Raw genomic sequence first — 17,179 nt, 5'->3', positions numbered from 1 at the left:
AGACCTAACTGAGAAAAAACAAAAAGGTTCACACCATACTAATAAAGGAAAATTTCATGAGGATAAAATAATAGTGTCCACACAGATGTGTCATATACATTTAACTTTATAAAAAAAAATGTTATTGGGAGGGAAGGGTGGTGACATTGTCACATTGTCCAAAAAAGAAATGGATTCTTGCTAGGCAGTGTAATTCTAGCTACTCAGAAGGCTAAAATCTGAGAACTGCAGTTCAAAGCCCAGGCAGGAAAGTCTGTGCGACTCTTTTTTATTTATTTATTTATTTTTTGGCCAGTCCTGGGGCTTGAACTCAGGGTTTGGTCACTGTCCCTGAGCTGCCTTTGCTCAAGGCTAGTGCTCTACCACTTGAGCTACAGCACCACTTATAGATTTTTCTGTTTATGTGGTACTGAGGAATTGAACCCAGGGCTTCATGAATACTAGGCAAGCACTCTACCACTAAGCCACATTCCCAGCCAGTGAGACTCTTATCTCCAATTAACTGCCAGAAAACCAGAAGTGGCAAAGTACTCACTTTGAGCTGAAGAGCTCAGGGACAGTGCCCAGGCCCAGAGTTCAAGCCCTACAACCAACAACAACAACAACAACAAAAAGCATTTTTTACCTGATATGTAACTGTAACCCTTCTGTACATCACCTTTATAATAATAATTAAAATTTTTAAATATTACTAGACTGAAAATCACAGATAGATTCCAAAATGACATAGTGGGAGACTTTAATACCCTATTTTCACAGGTCTAGACAAAAAAAAATCAGCAAAGAAACATCATAAGTAAATAACACTATTAACCAAATGGACTTAATAGACATCTACAGAGTATTTTATCCAGCAGCTCCACAATACACATTCTTCTCAGCAGACCATGTAACTTGTCAAACCTAGGTCACATTTTAACACACACACACACAAAAAATTAGAAAACTGAAATAACTCTCTGCATTCTATCTGACCACAATGGAATAAAACTAGAACTCAATAGCAAAAGAAATCACAGAATACATTCAAACACTTGGACATTGAACAACACTTTGTTGAATGATGTAGGTCTTGAAGAAATAATGGGGGAAATTCAAAAGTTCTAAAAATGTAATGACAATGAAAATACAACTTAATAGAATCTTTGGAATAGAGCAAAGGTGATGTGAAGAGTATAGTTTATAGCTCTGGGTGTCTACATTAAAAAAAAAGTAAAAGAAATCAGAGAGATCTCAACTAGTCAAATGATGCACCTCAAGCTCCTAGACAAATAAGAACAATCCAAAGCCCCTAATTAACAGAGAGAAATAATAAAGATTAGGGCAGAAATTAATGATGTAGAGACTGTACAAAGAATCAGTGAGCTTCCCTTCTGTCCACATCCCCTCCAGCATCCGTTGTTATTAGAGTTCTTGATTATAGTCTGAGACAAGCAGAAACGGTCAAATAAGTTGATGTCAGGCAAAATGAACCCCAAGATAAGGACTCAAATGTTTTTTCTTTCTTGCAATTGTTTTTCTTTGGGGGGGGGGTCCGGTCGGGGGGCCTGAACTCTGGGCCTGGGCACTGTCCCTCAGCTCTTCAGCTCAACGCTAGCGCTCTACCACTTGAGCCACAGCACCACTTCCGGCTTTTTTCTTTTTGCTTATGTGGTGCTGAGGAATCAAACCCCGGGCCTCAGGCATGCAAGGCAAGCACTCTACCACTGAGCCACCTTCCCAGCCTCTTGCGATTGTTTCTAACATATTTATAAGATGATTTCTTTGTTGCTTTGTATGTCTCTCCCACATGGTATAACCCCTGTTTTCACCGTATTTGATGTTGGTATAATTTGTGGATGGGAAGGGAAAAAAACAAATTGTTTAAATAGGGATACAGGTGGACCCATTGCAACAATAAGATATACAAGATGTTCGAAAAATGAACTTTACAACTTTGGCTGGGGAGGGGGGATGGTGCATAGGGGGAGAGAAGATGGGAAGGGATGGTATGGAGAAACAAAGGAGGAGGCAACAATGCTTGATAAGAAATGTACTCATTACCTTGTCCATGTAATTGCAACCCCTCTGTACGATATTTTCACACACACACACACACACACACACACACACACACACACAAAGAATCAGTGAAAAAAGTTTTCTTCTTTGAAAAAATAAATAAGGTTCATCCCCTTTATTCAATTCTAACTAAAAAGAGGAGGTAAAAGACACAACTATAAAATTTAGAGATAAAAACAGACATAGAACAAGTAGATATAGAACAAATGTCAGCGAAATCCAAAAGAGGGAATATTGTAAAAGTCTATATTCAAATGAGTTGGAAAACCTGGAAAAATGGGATACATTTCTGGATACATTTGACCTATTAAAACTGAACCAAAAGGACATTAATTATTTAAATAGATCTATAAAAATCAATGACAGCCAGGCTCTGGTGGCTCACGGTTATAATCCTAGTTACTCAGGAAGCTGAGAGCCGAGGATCCTAATTCAAAGCCAACCAGGGCAGGAAAAGTCCATGAGACTCTTATCTCCAATTAACCACCCGAAAACCAGAAGTGGCGCTGTGGCTCAAGGTAGTAGAACGTTAGCCTTGAGGAAAGAGCTTAGCGACCAGCACCCAGGCCCTGAGTTCAAGCCCCACAATCAAAAACAAAAAAGCAGCGAGATTGAAACAAAATTAGTCTATCAACAAAGAAAAACTCACTAACTGACAGCCACTGCCAAATTTTGCTAGACCTTTAAAGAGATAGAGCACCATTATTACTCAAATGTGTCTATGAAATTAAAAGGGAAAGTATGCTATCAAACTCATGAAACCAGTACTACAGTCATTCAAAATTCAGAAATGACACCATAAGAAAATCATTAGCTTCTCTCTCCAAAGAACATAGATGCAAAAATTCTCAACAAAAACAACACACTAAAATATTATATACTGTGTTTCCAGAGATTCAAGGATTGTGTGTGTGTTTATAACTATTTTCTGAATAGTATTCCAATTGCCTAGGAAATAAAGCAAGATTAACAAATGGGACTGGATCAAATTAAAAAGTTTCTGCATAGCCAAAGGAACAATTACTAGAAATAAATAATGGGCAAAAACATTTACTTGATTTTCATCAGATAAATGTATAAATACCTAAAATATATAAAGAACTCAAAAATTAAACAGCAATAGAACAAATATTCTAATTACTAAACGGGCAAACAAATTGAACAGACAGTTCCCAGAAGAAGGAATACAAATAACTAGTAGATCTACCTTATAACCTCATCATATCTTAAGCAATATCCAAACAAGGATAGATCAGTATTCAAGAAAGATGTACACATACCTATGTTTATTGAACCTCTGTTTGCAATAGTCAAATGATGGAATCGATAAAGAAGATAATATATATAGATATATTTCATGCTGGGTAGGTGTGGGTGACACAGAGAACCAAAATTTTAAAAACAAAGAAAAATGAAATGAGATCATTTTCAGGAAATGGACAGGCCTGGAGCTCGTGATGCTGGTAAAAGAAGTCAAGTTCAAAAAGCCAAATATCATGCTTTCACTCATTTGTAGGGGATAGACCCCAAATGATGATGATGATGATGATGATGATGATGATGATGATGATGATGATATTAGTGATGGCAATTTGACATCAATGTAACAGGGGTTAACAGGGAGGCTCTCTAGGAGGGAATCATCTGGAAGGAGATGGGAGAAAGATGCACTGAGGGGTGCAAGGATCAATAAACATTACATACACATACACATATATGAATACAACATAAAAAAAATGAATACAACATAATAAACCCCATCAAATGATGTTTGAAAAAGAGACTAGAAGAAAGGGGAAAGATGAGAATACGATAGAGGAAATATTCAAAAAAAAATAAAATATTTTTTAAAAAACTTTAAAGAAGCTGCCAAGAAGATTGGGGTTTTAGTCCATTATGTTCACTTCTATATCTCTAAGTACCCAAGGACAGCATCTAGCAAGTATTACAAATTTAGTAAATACGTGAGGACCAAATGGGCCACATTCATAGTTTTCAGTCTCAGTGAAGATGAACTATTATGTCCAATGCTTTCAGAAATCAGAGGTGGCTTTGTGCCTCAGGCATGTGCATTCTTGAAGAGGCAAGGCAATCTTGCGTCACCAAAGCTAAGCTGTCTTTCCAGCAACTGCCTACATAACCAGTCCAGTCCCATCTCAGTTCACTATAAACCATCAATGGCTTTAACAACACCTTGATTAGGAGTGGAGAGAAGGTCAGACCCCCTGAAGATGTCACTGAGCTTGCACCTTGTCAACAATGGGTCTAGGGACTCACCTCACCAAAGAAAGCCATTGACAGAGCAATTAGCCTGTTCTGAGTCATGAGAAAACCTCCTTTGTGACAAAAAACAGCACTGATAATAAGATTGTTTCTGATATTCCTCATCTAACCATATTTGAAACCGCAGGGAGCAGTCAGGGTAAAAAGAAATGAGAATTGCTTTTTCAGATTCACATAGAGTTCAATGGCAGAAAAAGTTATCGTCTTTCTTAAGGCCCATCAAAATATATCATGCAACATCTTTATCGTCATCAAGATAATCACAGCCTTAAGGCACAGAATAGCACTTAGAAAATAAACTAAATCGCATATTGGTCCATCAAATTACCAGAAATAGTTGAGCACCTCCTACTCAAAATGCTGGTGGTGGGGAAGCTGTAAACAAGTACAGGGTTCACTCTGGTTTTCTAGTACAGGGCAAAAAGTATCATGGCTAAAATAAATTGTAGGCAGCCAGGATCACTTGTCACTACTCTGCAACCTTAACACTCCTTCAACTTCTCTGAGCTCTAGATTTGTTCCTTGGTATAAGAATAAACACACACACACACACACACACACACACACACACACACACACACTCCTCAAGAGCTATAGCTATAACTTAGAAATAGAGCATGTTGGGAGAGAGAGAGAGAGAAAAGAGGTGACATTATCCAAAAAGAAATGTACTCTTTACCTGACTTACATAACATCCATATATCATCTTTATAATAACAATTTTAATGAGGGGTTAACATATCTTAAGTGCTTCATCTATGCTGTGCATTATTATAAGTACTTTCATTATAATGCCTATAAAATAAATATCATTTTTGTGTCTGTTTTCTAGTTGGGGAAATCAAGGCCTAGAATAGTTGACTAAAATCAGACAAGAGCACACGGTAAGCAGTAGAACCAAGATTGGAACCTAGGAGGCCTTGATCCAGAAAGATTAAACTCTTAGCCATGCAACTTTGCAAGGAAAGACAGTTGGAAGCAGAGACACTGACAGGTATAGGACTATCTGATCTTAGTCCATTAGGACTTTCTATAAGAGAATTCCACAGACTGGGTAGCTTATATGCACTAGATATTTGTCACAATTCTGGAGACTGGGAAGCTCAAGATCTAGACACCAGTGGAGACGTTTCTGGAGAAGGCCCTCCTCCCCGTTCACAGACTGCCACCTTCTTACTAAAACCCACACATGGCCGGAGGGGAGGGGAGCTCTCAAGGTCTTTTCTGTAAGGGCACTGAACCCCAAAGGCCTCTGTATTAGGGATTCAGTTTTGACCCATGAATTTTGGAAGGCACAAATCTTCAGTCCATAACAGCCTAAATAGAGAAGACCCAATCACAAGGAACTAGTAAGAAATTACTAGAAACACAGAGTGCGGCTAGATTGTCATACTGTGGGCCTGGAAGACTGTCCTGTAAGGGTCAAGGAAAACCCACCATGAATTTCTGATGAGAGACAGAAGTACCTGCTTGCTCTTTATGCCCCATAAACTATACAAGCATACCAAAGAATTCATGTATTTGAGTTAATACACTTGTATACACTTGCATACATATTTACTTATAACCTATTTACTTACAAGTTTGTAAGCAAAATCTAGCTTCCACATATAAAGGAAAGAAAGATTCGGTGCCAGTGGCTCACACTTGTCATTATAGCTACTCAGGAAGTTGAGATAAAACCTGAGGATTGTGATTCAAAGCCAGCCTGGGGAAGGAAAGGCTGTGAGACTCTTATCTCCAGTAACCCCTCAGGAAACCGGAAGTGGTGTTGTGGCTCAAGCAGTAGAGCATTAGCCTTGAGCTGAAGAGCTGAGGGTCAGCATCCAGGCCCAGAGTTCAAGCTCCATGACTGACAAAAAAAAAAAAAAAAAAAAGGAAGGAAGCACAGATCCTTCCTCTCTCTAGACCTGACTTACTTCACTTAACATAATTTTTTTCCCAAGTCTCTCCATTTCTTTTTTTTGGGGGGGGGAGGGGTGGGTCCGGTCATGGGGCCTGATCTCTGGGCCTGGGCGCTGTCCCTCAGCTCTTCAGCTCAAGGCTAGTGCTCTACCACTTGAGCCACAGCGCCACTTCCGGCTTTTTTGGGGAATCGAACCCAGGGCCTCAGGCATGCAAGGCAAGTGCTCTACCACTGAGCCACCTTCCCAGCCCCTCTCCATTTCTTTACACATGATACAATATCATTCTTTTTAGTGAATGGGTAATTCCATTGTGAATATATCCCACATTTTCTTGATCCATTCACCCATTGAGGGACATCTGGGCTGATTCTGTACCTTGGCTCAAATAGTAAGACCTTAGAAAGCCAAAATCAACGTTCAGCAAAAAGTAAAAGATCAGGAATTGAGTACTCAAAAGGGTGAGATGCAGTCAAGGGAAAAGGATGAATGAATAGAATAAGGGAATGTGCAGGCTAGAAGCCAATGCATATCCTACAGAATTATGCGCAGTGAGGGAAAGAGTGCGTGAGGGAAGGATGAGTGAGAATGTTGAAAAGGGTGATGTTGATCAAGACACATTATATTCATAACTACTTTGTTAACTGGCAACTTGGGGGCTGAGAATGTGGCTTAAAGGTAGAGCGCTTGCCTAGCATGCATGAAGCCTTGGGTTCAATTCCTTAGTACCACATAAACAGAAAAAGCTGGAAGTGGTGTTGTGGCTCAAGTGATAGAGCACTAGCCTTGAGCACAGAGAGGCCCAGGGACAGTGCCCAGGCCGAGTTCAAGCTCCAGGACCAGCAAAAAAATAGGCAACTCCTTTGTATCACTACTTAAAGATAATAAACATTAAAATAATAAAAGAATTCTAGCATTTGGAAGTGAAATTAGAATTTCCTGGAGATTCCTAACCTTCACTAATTCACTCAGATTTTATAAGAAATCTAAGTGAATTAGTCTATGTATTTAATGTGTACTCATTACGTTGCATTTGAAAATGAAGCTGACAGAAGTTTTATAGATACCCTTGGGGAAGTGGAAGTCTATTGTCTCCCACCACCTCATTAATCTCTTTGCAAGATAAGACAATCCACAGATCAGTTTTAATTACTGGGAGTATGTGTGTGTGTGTGTGTGTGTGTGTGTGTGTGTGTGTGTGTGTGTGTGTGTGTGTGTGTGTGTGTAATAATTTATTATCTTTGGGTTATATACTTACTGGACAAAAACACAAAGTCCTTCTGAAGAAACATCAGCCACACCACCTGCCAGGATGCTGTCCAATCCAGCAGTGTACCAAGTAGGCTGGCTAGCTAGATGTCCTTCTTCCCTCCATGGTACGTGGCTTCAGGTTTCCCAGCCTCATCTATATCCTAACCCACACTTCCAGCAAGGACGCTCTCAAGTTCAACTTGTCAAATGACATACCACATGCCTGCTAAGAAGCTATATTTTCACCAGTTTCGAGTCACTGATGCTAGGACCGATATCTTAGCTAGCATCTGTGCAAGCAGCATCTAGTGACACTAGGAAAACCACTATGTTGGTACCGCAAAGACCACCAGATGTGGTGGGTCACAGCTACTCTTGAGATTGTTGATCCCCAAGCACGCTGATGCAAACAGTCCTCAGCCCACAATCCAGAGGCCCAAGGAAAGAGGTGTGGATCTGTGAGGAAAGAGCCTACTCCCATTGTCAAGCATGTGGGAAGTGATCCTTAGTATCAGTAAATGGCACCACATATGCTGCTGTCCCTAAGGACTTTGTAACATAAGGGAACAAAACTGCAAACTCACAAAGGGCAGAAGGTAGGATAGACTATCAGGCTTCAATCCTATGTATAGTTGGCCTGGAAATGGGAGGGTTTGAGGATGTGCCATTGTTCTGTTTGTTTTATTGGTGGCACTCAAAGCCTAGAATAGGCTAGGCTGGTTTGATTCTTCTGAGCCTTATTTCCAGCTCTGTTTTTGGCTGGTTATTTTTAGGATAGGGCCTTACTTCACCCACAGGTTGCCTGCTTTGATATCTCCCTCAACAGTGGAATCTCAGGTATATGCTGTGGTACCACGCTTTCTTTTTTGTGGCTCCAGAGTCTCTTGAACTTTCCTGTTGGGGTTGGCATGACACTATAATGCTCCCAATCTCAGTCTTCTACTCAGCTGGGGATGTCAGGTGCATGCTACTCTACCCAGCATCTGTGGACTGAGAAGAGGTCTTGTGGGCTTTTCTACCAAAGCAAGCCTCAGCCACTGACACCCATCTTTATATGCTGCTAATAAATTACAAAGTATTTTTTTCCCTTTGGCCTTGTCACATCTCCAGCCCTATGATTCTGTTTTAAAAGCAGAACATTGCCAAGGTAGCTAGAACAAGTTGAACACACTCATGGACAGATCAGAATTTAAGTTTTTAGTTAACTCTGGAACCTTGAACAAAATAAAATGAAATAACCTCTTAAACATACAGCCTCCTCATTTATAAAATATGGGCAGTATAATAGTTCCTACTTTATCCCGTGATTCTTGTAGGAATTCAGTGAGAGAGGACAATGTGTATGGGGTAGGTACTCATATGTGAAAATGTCATTATGAAACTCATGATTTTGTCCAATTAATATATGCAAATAAATTTAAGAATTCAATGAACAACTATATGAAAAGAACTTGTCTCATACCCAGTACTGAATAATGTGCTCCATTTGAGTTAACTGTTTATATAATTGATAAGTACAAGATAGCATATAAAGAATTAGGTATTATAAGAACTAAAAATGGATATCAAAGAAAGTTGGATCATTTAAGAAAACATTCCATAAAATGTATTTTAAAAAAGAAAGGTTCCATAGGTTGACAGATAAAATCTAGGTTCCCCAATGAAGCTTAAGTTTCACAAAACAAATAATATTGTAGAATATCTCATAGCTTTTTTTAAATAAAAATCTATTTTTTTGTTTACCTGAAATAATAGAATAGTTACCCTACCTAGAGAAGATAGAACTTAATTGTTCTTTGGAGGAGTAACAGAAAACACCATGCAGCAGGGTAAACACAAGCAACAGTGAAGACAAGACAGGAGCAATGCATGGGATGGTCTTGTACATTTCAAGAGACACCACCCTGACACGCAGGTCAAAGAGCCCAGATTTGATGCCGAATGTAGGATTGGCAAGGTCCTGGGTCCTTAATAAGGCAGAAGTCAAAGGAAGAAATGCCTCTAAGGCAGAATAAAGGAAAAGAAAAATCCAGGATGCCTCCAGTGTTTTGACCTCCAGCCACTATGAGAGGGATCGTAGCCAGGGAAGCGGAACCTGAGGTTAGAAGAAGAAACCTTAGGTTAATCAAGGAAGAGAGAGGGATAGAGAAAGAGGAAGGAAGAGAGAGAAGAGGAGAGAGAAAGGATGGGTGCAGAGAGATTGTGAAAGAAGGTAGATGAATCCTTTTACTGTCAGGATTTTCCCTACCCTGCAGTCTTATTACTGATTACCTGAATAAGCAATTATATGAGTAGAGAAGCCTCTGAGATGAATTAACTAAGACCAAGGCAGAAGTATATTGGGCATACAATGCCCTCCTTGTTCTCTCCCTAGTAGGAAAAGAGATTAAAGCAACAAGAGCCATCAAGTCTCTCATTGCCATTCCTTCTCCTGAGAGACCCCACACAGGTCTCCTGCCCACCAGAAAGGACACAGTGAATGTTAGAACTCAGCTACTTCATGGCAGAGATTGTGTCTCTCTATTTCATCTCTCAGACTGGTTGCTGCGTTTCCAGCACAAAAAAAAAGGAAGAAGGAAGGAAGGAAGGATGGAAGGAAGGAAGGAAGGAAGGAAGGGAGGAAGGGAGGGAGGGAGGGAAAAGAAAGAAAAGAACAAAAGGAAGGAAAGAAAGAAAGAAAGGAGAGAAGGAAAGAAGGAAGAGAAGAAAAGGAAGGAAGGGAAAAGAAAGAAAGGAAAAGAACAAAAGGAAGAAAGAAAGAAAGAGAGAAAGAAAGAAAAAGAAAAAAGAAAGAAAGAAAGGAAGGAAGGAAGAAGAAAGGAAGAAAGAAAAGAAGAAAAGGAAGGAAGGATGGAAGAAAGAAAAGAAGAAAAGGAAGGAAGGAAGGATGGAAGGGAGGAAGGAAGGAAGGAAGAAAGAAAGAAAGGAAGGCTGGCTAGGATTCTAACTATATGACATTCTGGAGAAAGGAAAACTATAGAATTGTTAAAATAAAAAAAAAGTCCTCATTGCCATGGGTTGGGGAAGAAGAGAGAAGGATGCATGGCTAGAATGCAGGGGATTTTGAGGGCAGAGAAAGTATTTTTTGTGATGCTGTCGTGGTGGGTGCATGGCCTCATATGCTTGTCAACCATTGTAGAATATACAATACAAAGAGCTAGTCCTAAACTATGGGTTTTATTTAATGATAATGTGTCCATATCAGTACATCAATTGTAAAAATGGGGGAAAATGAGCTGAGAAATATTTTTAGTATTCCCTTCGGGTTTATAACACTAAATTGACTTTTTGGTTATACAATTATGTAGATCAAGATGAGTTCCTGTGAAATATGTCTAAGTTGACTCTGTGTGTGTGTGTGTGTGTGTGTGTGTGTGTGTGTGTGTGTGTGTGTAAGCGTGTGTGCTTATCCAATGGCAAAATTTATATTAATTTGTCTAGAATAATGCTAATTTTGCTCAGGTTAGTCACCTCTACGTTTCATCCTATATCTAAATGGACAGGAGAGATTCACTTCAGGACAAGACTTACCCAACTAATATGCCAGTCTTCTCAATGTCACCCAGGAAAAGAATGCCCAATCACTCTGGGGCCTTCCTTCCTCATCAAGAGTACAAATTGTTTAGACTGTTGGTTGGGAGTAGATGGAAATAAATGTTCTCACAATGAGCTCCCTGGGGCCCTATGCAGATTCCAATTACAGACAGCCAGGTGGTACTGAGGCCTTGGCTTGGCTCCCCTTGGTAGAAGTCCTCCCCTCCTTAGAGTATCCTAGCTAGCAGTTCCCACTGGCAACACATGCATAATAATGACCTGGCCTGTGATGCTGTAAATACCAGATTTAAAGGGCCAGAGGCTTTGAACTCTGACCCTCAATCAGAGGATAGGCCCCAGCAGCAATGGCAGAGGAAGATGAACCACAAAGGGTGACTGGCCCTTCACTGAGAAGCAAGCAGGTGCCCAGGCAGGGTTGAGAGTCTTTCAAAGGCACTGTGGAGTTATTAAGGAGCTCAGACACCTTGAATTCTAAGTCAGGACTTCCATCAGATCAGCTTGTCTGAAGCTTCAGTTAAACTTCTTCAAGGGAGCTAAGAAAAGATGGTTTATTCTCAGTGCTTGTAGCTCATGCCTGTAATCCTAGCTACTCAGAAAGCTGAGATCAAAGGATTGCAGTTTGAACCTAGCCTGGGAAGAAAAGTCTGTAAAATTGTAATCTCTAATTAACCAGCAAAAAGCCAGAAATGGAGGTGCAACTCCAGCACCAGCCTTGAGTGGAAAATGCTAAGGGAGGTCACCCCGGCTCTGAGTTCAATCCCCAGTACTGGCATAATTTAAAATCAGAAAGAAAGAAGGAAGGAGAGATGTGGGGGAGATAGGGTAGAGGGAGAAGGAGGGTAAGAGGGAAGGGAAAGGAAGAAGGGAAGGGAAAGGGAAAGGGAAAAGAAAAGGGAAAAGGGAAAAGGGAAGGGAAGGAAAAAGAAAGAAAATTGGGCCTTGCATTTATAAGATAATTGCCTTTGTTCATATCTTCACAGAAAGTCAGTTGGTAAGAACTAAGCATGTGACAGCCTGAGGTAACTATTAGTGGCCGCTACCCAGAGACTCATCTATGGGAGGCCAAACAATTCTCATTTTGGACCAGACTGCAGGAGTTTTGATGGCTAATGGGAGACCAGAGGCCCAGGGTGCCTGGAACCATGCTCTCTGATGCGTGTTCTCATATCAGAGCGGGGGGAATAGATGTTTTTGCATTTCTCTTCTGCAAACAGAATAGCCACCCCTTCATGCTCAAGAACAGCATCCAGTGCCAGGAAGCCTAGAGCTGCTCAGTTTGTAGTAAGTCTTTGGAAAAGTTCAACTTTTCAACCAGAAACCACTTGCAGGACAATTTTCTAATATACACACAATAAAAGTAAGTCTGAGGCATATGTGGCATAGTACCCAGCTCCAGAAGGAAGGAAGGAAGGAAAGAAGGAAGGAAGGAAGGAAGGAAGGAAGGAAGGAAGGAAGGAAGGAAGGAAGGAAGGAAGAAGGAAGGAAGGAAGGAAAGAAGGAAGGAAGGAAGGAAGGAAGGAAGGAAGGAAGGAAGGAAGGAAGGAAGGAAGGAAGGGAAGGAAGGAAGAAGGAAGGAAGGAAGGAAGGAAGGAAGGAAGGAAGGAAGGGAAGGAAGGAAGAAGGAAGGAAGGAAGGAAGGAAGGAAGGAAGGAAGGAAGGAAGGAAGGAAGGAAGGAAGGAAGGAAGAAGGAAGGAAGGAAGGAAGGAAGGAAGGAAGGAAGGAAGGAAGGAAGGAAGGGAAGGAAGGAAGAAGGGAAGTGGGGTAGAGGGGGAGGGAAGGGGAGGGAAGGGGAGGTAGAGAAAATTTCCAGTATCAGGATGATCTATTTAAAAATAAAATGTTGAGTTAGTGGCCAAAGGCACATTGGGGAAATTGAAGAGCAATCCCTCTGTTGAGTACTATCAGAGTGAAGGAGGCCTTAGAGCTTCTTGAACTTTCTTCAAACAGGAGGAAAGCATTGTCTAGGAGCCAGAGGGATCAACATTTCTGTGAAAATAATATGACTGGCTGTGACAGATCAGAGGCTGATAGGGCAAGCGACTGCTCCCTTTCCTCTTTCAGTCCAAACACGGATTCTCAGCCATTGTTGATCCAATAAAAATCCTTAGCCTAGGATTTTTTTATTGCTCATTCTAACAAGAAGAACTGGTCTTAGTTGGGAACAGCTGTAATCTGGGCTACTTGGGAGGCAGAAACAGGAAAATTACAAGTTCCAGGACAGCCAGTTCAAGCTAAGCCTGCTCAAGGGTAGTTGGGAAATGTTATCTCAAAATCAAAAGGGTTGGATATATGTTCAAGTAGTAAATTGCTTGCCTAGCATATACAAGGTCCTGGGTTCAATTTCCACAGGGGGAGATAGAGGCTGATAGACAGATAGCTCTTTAGTATCCAAAAAATTGCTCCCTTATTATACATTTTCTAGTCTCTTTTTTCACATCTATAACTATAATTACCATTTATAATCACAAGCCTAAGAGTTGAAAGATGTCAAAGAATATTCAGAATCCTGAACACAACTGGAGAAGTTGTGTAAAAGCCAGATGTCACATAAGAAATTGCCACTCCCGGGGCTGGGAAGGTGGCTCAATGGTAGAGCACTTGCCTTGCATGCCTGAGGCCCTGGGTTCAATTCCTCAGCACCACATAAGCAAAAAGAAAAAAAGCCAGAAGTGGTGCTGTGGCTCAAGTGGTAGAGCGCTAGCCTTGAGCTGAAGAGCTGAGGGACAGCGCCCAGGCCCAGCGTTCAAGCCCCACCACCAGACCCCCCCCCAAAAAAAGAAAGAAATTGCCACTCCCTCTCACGTAGGTCTCTGACCTACAAATATGACATGGTATACCACCCCAGAGACAGGCAGGTAGCACAGGACTTCTGTCTCCAAAGTATCAGCCAAAACACATTAGACTCAATAGGTCATTAAAGAAGAGTTTAATAAAGGCACAGTTTTCAAGGATGTGGGCAAAGTTTTAGGAATGTTGGGAAAGGGCTGTATTTGTTCTTGGGTTGTAGTAATAAAACATTATTAGCCCATCCTGAAAGCAAGGGCCAAAAGAGACAGACAGACAGAGACAGAGATGGAAAGAGACAGACATAGAGAGAGTGTGTGTACGTGTAATTTTTAAGAATGTAGCTATCTGGAGAGAGTTCCTAGCAGGAAGCCATCTTCCAGAGGAAGCCATGGAGATCATGACCAGTAAATAAAGGAATCAACATCCAAATAGCTGGACCCACTCTTCCCCCTTCTTCTCTGTTCCTTCCCACCCTTGCCGCTAGAGTGACTCATCCCAGGGCTCTGCCTCCCTGGCCAGGGAGAAGGGTAGAGCCAGGTATGGAAGGTGGACCAGGGCCTGGGAGGAACAGAGTTCAGCAGGAAGGGAGAGTGGACCAGCAGGTACAAACAGGAGATTCCACCTCACCTGCTACATCCCAGTCTCTCCCTTTGAGTCATAGAGTTTTAATCTAGACTGAGCCTCCTTAGAACTCTGAATATGTGTGTGTATACATATATATATGTATATACATATATATATGTGTGTGTGTATACATATATATGTATACACACACACATACACACATATATATATACGTATATATAGATATATATATTATTCCCACATCATGAGACTTCGCTCTGCTTTGCCATACAAAGAGAACACTTTGTACAGAAATTCCCATGGATTTTACCACGATTTGGAATGATAAGACAGTGTGGCTCCTTTGAGTTACAGCCTCTGATCAGGTAATAGCTAGAAAGAACAGCACTTACCAATCCCTTGGTCTATTCTTGAGATTGTACTGACACCTGGCTGCCTGTAATTATTGGAGCCAGGACACATTTCACAGTCACTGACTTGAGTATGCAAAAAATGTGATTTTCTCTATTTACCTATAATTGAGTGTAATTTCTCTACCTTGAGTCTCCATTCTGCCTCAAAGCAGAGAAATTATCGAGCCACTTTGAGATAAATGCATTCAAATCCAGTCATGTCTTAGTCAATTCAACTTTATAATTTAGACACAATTGAGCTTCAAACTTTCTTTCTCTGACTTCCCCCCTACACACACCCCTTCTTCTCTGGAATGAAATCTAAGCTTCTCAGGGCTTAGTTACAGGATTCCCTCCTCGATCGTGCCTTGTCCTGTCGGGTCGTGGGGGCTCAGAGATGGCAGGTGCGCCATTAAAAGGTGACCTGGGTGACCCCAGGGACAGAAGGGCCCCTCTTCACTCTGTCCTCGCCTGGCTGCCTTGTCTTTTCCTGGGATGACTCGTTATTGCTCTCTTTCCCTGTGAAATCTTGTTCTAATGTGGAAGTCTCAGGACATGGTGGGGAAAGGAGAGTCAGCCCCCCAACCTTTTATACTTGGACACCGTTCCTAATCTTCCCATCAAGATGACATGCATATCTCCCCCAAGGTTTGCTGAGCTTCCGCGTTCTCCGACTTCAGGCTCTGGCCAGGAAGGAAGACACACACCAGCACCTCTTTCTTCTCTCAGGGACTTTGAGAGGAGGCCTTGAGCTCAGAGGTGAAACACAGAGAGCCCCGCACTCCTCTATGACCCCTCGTCTTCTCTCCAAACTCTCCCCAACCCGCCCTCACCCCCTGCCCCTGCTGCTCTACCACCACCACCTCCTTAACTGCAGTACGCCAAAGGGGATCCTTTCACCTTGGAAGGCAAGGATTTTTATGGACTTTGGCTCTGGTGCCCCACTGAGCTGCTTCCCGAAAAGCACTGGAAAAGTGTGGGAAGGGGCCTGAGGTCCGTGGAAGAAATCTAAGAAGCATAAGGACAAAGAAAAAGACATCCGAAGGTGACTGGAGGTAGTGCCTACGAGGTAATTGAAGTCACATGGGGACATGAGGATGAGTGTAATTTGCCCGGTGTCTTTGTTCTATCAGCTTATTCCTCCCCCGTTTCCCATCTTATGAAGACCAATGAATGTCACAGAGAAAGACATCTCTCTATGAGCCAAGTGATAGGTTTTTTCCTGCTGTTCTTGATGCCCGGTTGTGCCATAGTCCTTCTGGTGTCACAATCCTTCTGGCTCACATTTATCAGAAATTGTAGGGTTGCAGCCCTGTTCTGGGCAATACTTGCCAGTGTGGCAGTTTAGCAGCAGACAATGCCTGCCAGTGATATAGCTCTACTGGAAGCATGCTGCGTAGCCTTCTCAGGAAGAACAAAAGCTAAACAAGCCAGCTGAGGTACTGCTTCTACAGCCATGTGAATAAGCTCACTTGGAACCATTGGTACAAGCCTTCAGACGTCCACATCTCTCATAAGTATCCAGACCACAACCTCATCAGGTCTCCGCCAAAACCACCCACCTGAGTTGCTCACAAATTCCCACCCCACAGAAACTGAGATAAAATTTTAGGGTGATTTGTTATGCAACAACAGACAACTAATTCAGGAGCCTTTATCCAACACCAACAGTATCATGGCTAGGACTCTTTCTGGTACAAAGCAAAATATACACTCCTGCATTCTGATTAGGAGTATGTGTGCAAAAGGCATAAAGGTACACAGCTTAACTATTCAACGGAAGGATTTTTATGTAAACATACCTCTAGATAACAAGCAAATTGAGCTATAAACCATTTCCAGAATCCTAATCAGTTCCTTCACATTACAACTCATCGTCAGCTCTTCCTAGAAATAAATACTCTTGTTCTTATGTGTGTGTGCACCATTCCTGGGGCTTGAACTTGGGGCCTGGGTGGTGTCTTTAAGCTTTTTTACTCAATGCTAACACTCTACCACTTGAGCCACAGGTCCATTTCTGGTTTTTTGTTTTGTTTTGTTTTGGTTTTGGTAGTTAATTGGAGATAAGAGTTTCACGGGCTTTCTTGCCCAGGCTGGCTTAAAACTGTGATTCTCATATCTCAGCCTCCTGAGTAGCTAGAATTACAGGTGTGAGTCACCAACCTCTGGTAATAACTATTCTTTTACCCGTTCTTAAACTTCATGTCGGTGAACTATTGCCATAGATACTCTTTTGTATCTGGCTTCTTTCACTTGTCATAATAACATTTTTCTTGGAGAAGGATTTGGCTATGTTGCCTTTATTCCTAAGTTGCCTTCAAACTCAAGATTCTCCTCTCTCAGCCTCCTAAGTAGCTGAA

This window comes from Dipodomys spectabilis, unplaced genomic scaffold (genome assembly GCF_019054845.1).
Source record: "Dipodomys spectabilis isolate Male_0828 unplaced genomic scaffold, ASM1905484v1 ptg000210l, whole genome shotgun sequence".
NCBI lineage: Eukaryota > Metazoa > Chordata > Mammalia > Rodentia > Heteromyidae > Dipodomys > Dipodomys spectabilis.
This window is presented reverse-complemented; position numbering follows the sequence as displayed.